Genomic DNA, 3596 nt, shown 5'->3' with positions numbered 1-3596 from the left:
GTAGTAAGAGCAAAATCCTTGCCTTTTTCCCAATCTTAGAAGAAAAGCATTCAGCATTTTACTACAAAGTATGATGTTTTCCATAAGTGTTCAACTTAAGGAGACTCTTTTTTTATTCCTTGTCCTGATAGTTTCTGAGATGAATAGGTTTTGAATTTTGTCACAAACGTTTTAATACATTTATTTAGATGATCTTATGAATTTTGTCCTTTAACCTGTTAAGGTGGTGACTTAGATTTACTGAGTTTTGAGTTGAATTCCTAAAATAAACCTCACTTGATCACGATGGATTACATTTTGTGTATTGCTGTTTGATTAGCTAATGTTTTATTTTGTTTTGTTTGTCATGTAGGCTTAGTAAGGATATTGGTCTGTGGTTTCTCTTTAGTTTTGTAAGGTTTTGGTATCAGGATTATTCTGCTCTTGTAAAATGATTTGGGACATCTACCAAGCTCCTTTGTTCTTTTTTGAAAGGGTTTGTGAATAATAGGTATTATTTATTTATAAATATTTGATATAATTCACCAATGAAGCCATCTGAACTTTTAATTTTCTTTGTTAGAATGTTTTAAACTATGAATCACTTTTTTTATTTATTCTTGGGTTAGTTTTGATAAGGCTAGTCTTTCAAGGTTTTTATCCATTTCATCTAAGCATTTGAATTTATTGATATAAGGTTGTTTATCATATTCCACTGTTTTTTAGTAACAGTTTTCAGATATAATTCATGTACCATAAAATCCACCTTTTAGGGCAATGCTTCTACACTGTTGGTGGAAATCAAGCTGGTGCAACCACTCTGGAAAACAGCATGGAATTTCCTCAAAAAGTTGAAAATAGAGCTACCCGATGACCCAGCAATTTCACTACTGGGTATTTACCCTAAAGATACAAATGTAGCAAACCGAAGGGGCACGTGCACCTGAATGTTTATAGCAGCAATGTCCACAATAGGCAAACTATGGAAAGAACCTAGATGTCCATCAACAGATGAATGGATAAAGAAGATATGGTGCATATATGTACACACAATGGAATACTATGCAGCCATCAAAATTAATGAAATCTTGCCATTTGCGACAACATGGATGGAACTAGAAGGTATTATGCTGAGTGAAGTAAGTCAATTGGAGAAAGACAATTATCATATGATCTCATGATATGAGGAAGCTGAGAGGCAAAGTGGGGGGCTTGGGAGGTAGGGAAGGAAAAAATGAAACAAGATGGGATCGGGAGGGAGACAAAACATAAGAAACTCTTGATGTCACATAACAACCTGAGGGTTGCTAGCGGGAGGAGGGTAGGGAGAGGGTGGTTGGGTTATGGACACTGGGGAAGGTACGTGCTATGGTGAGTGCTGTGAGGTGTGTAAACCCGGTGATTCACAGACGTGTACCCCGGGGGCTAATAATACATTATATGTTAATAAAAAATAAAAAATTTAAAAAAACCCACCCTTTAAAGGTTTATAATTCCATGGTTTTTAGTATATTCACAAAGCTGTGCAATCATCATCATCTAATATCACAACTCCCCCAAGAAGCCTCATACCCATAGACAATCCCTCTCCATTTCACACTCTCCCAGCCTCTGGCAAGCACCAATCTATTATTTGTTTCTCTGGATTTCCCTGTCTTGGACATTTCATATAGTTGAGATCATACAATGGTCCTCTGTGACTGGCTTCTTTTACTCAGCATAATGTTTGCATGGTTCATCCATCTTGTAGCATGAATCAGTCAGTCCTCCATTCCTTTTCTTGGCTGAGTAATATTCCAGTATATGGACATACCATATTTTATTGAAACATTCATCATTTGATGAACATTTGGGTTGTTTCCATATTTGGGCTATTATGAATAATGCTGTTTTGAATATTCATGTACAGGCTTTCTGGGTGGACATGTTTTAAATTCTCTTGGGTAAATGCCATGGTGTAGAATTGCTGGATCATGTAACTTCATGTTTAACATTTTGAAGACCTGCCAAACTGTTTTCAAAGTAGCTGCACCATTTTGTATTCCAAACGCAGTGCACAAGTGTTCCAATTTCTCTACATCCTTGCTAACACTCATTATTGTCTGTCTTTTTAGTATCACCATTCGAATGGGTATAGAAGTGTATCTCATGTGATTTTGTTTGCATTTCCCTGAGGGTTAATAATGTGAGCAACATTGAGGCACCTGGCTGGCTCAGTTGGTGGAGTATTTGATTCTTGATCTCAAGGTTGTGCAATTTGAGGTAGAGTATGTAAAGATGACTTAAAAATCAAACCTTAAAAAAATGTGAGGAATATCTTCCTGTGCCTATTGGCTATTCATGTATCTTCTTTGGAGACATGTATACTCAAATCTTTTATCTGTTTTAAAATTGGTTGTCTTTTTATCATTGATTTGTAAGAGTTCTTCATGTATTCTCGATGCTAGTTCCTTATCAGATATGTAATACTTTCTTTTAATCTGTGAGCTATATCTTATTTAACTCATTAAGAACAGAAGTTTTAAATTTTGATGGTGCCCAATTTACCTATTTTTTCTTTTACTGCTGTGTTTTTGATATCATATTATGCAGTTCTAAAAAGTTATCATTCAGGGATGAATGGAGAGAGCACAGAGGATTTTTAGAGAACTCTGTATGATATTATAATGATGGATACATGTCATTAAACAATTCTCAAAACCCACAGAATGTACAACACCAGGTGAATCCTAATGTAAAATAGAGACTTGGGGTGATGATGAAGTGTCAATGTAGATTCTCCAGTGTTAACAAATATACCTCTCTGGTGGGTATATTAAAAGGGGATACTACGCATGAGTGGGGTTAGGGCTATATGGAAAATCCCTGTACCTTCCTCTCAGTTTTGCTGTGAACACAAAACTGTTCTTAAAATTTGTCTTTAGAGGGCACCCGCATGGCTCAGTTGTTAAGCATCTGCCTTCAGCTCAGGTCATGATCCTGGGGTCCTGGGATCGAGCCCTGCAACGGGCTCCCTGCTCAGTAGAAAGCCTGCTTCTCCCTCTCTCACTCCCCCTGTTTGTGTTCCCTCTCTCACTGTCTCTCTCTCTCTGTCAAATAAATAAATGAAATCTTTTAAAACATTGTCTTTATAAGAAAAATTAATTAAAATACTTTCTAATTTTCCTTACAATTTCTTCTTCTGTGTTGTTTAGATGTATAGTGTTTAATTTCCAAATAGCTGGAGAGTTTCTATATCCATATTTTTTCTCATATGCAGAAATACAGCTCTTTCCCTGTTGCATCTTTCCTTTCAGTTGGTCTCTGGGGGTAGAAGGGGGGATGGGGCTCACCTTCCTCAACCAAAGAACTATCAAAAAATATTCTCAAACCCAGAGTCATCTCCTCTGCTATGAATCATGCCTCTGGTGTGTTTAAGCTGCTCAGTCAGATATATTTCTGTTATGGATTTCTAAGCAATTGCATTATGGTCAGAGAACATATCTTGTATTTTTCAATCCTATTAATTTTATTGATATTACTTTATGGCCCAGCATATAACTTACCTTGGAGTATGTTCAATGTGAACTTGAAAGTAATGCGCATTATTCAAATATTAGGCAGAGTGTTTTATAAAT

Source organism: Mustela nigripes, chromosome 2, assembly GCF_022355385.1.
Source record: "Mustela nigripes isolate SB6536 chromosome 2, MUSNIG.SB6536, whole genome shotgun sequence".
NCBI lineage: Eukaryota > Metazoa > Chordata > Mammalia > Carnivora > Mustelidae > Mustela > Mustela nigripes.
The sequence above is the reverse complement of the archived record's forward strand: the minus strand, read 5'-3'. Positions refer to the sequence as shown.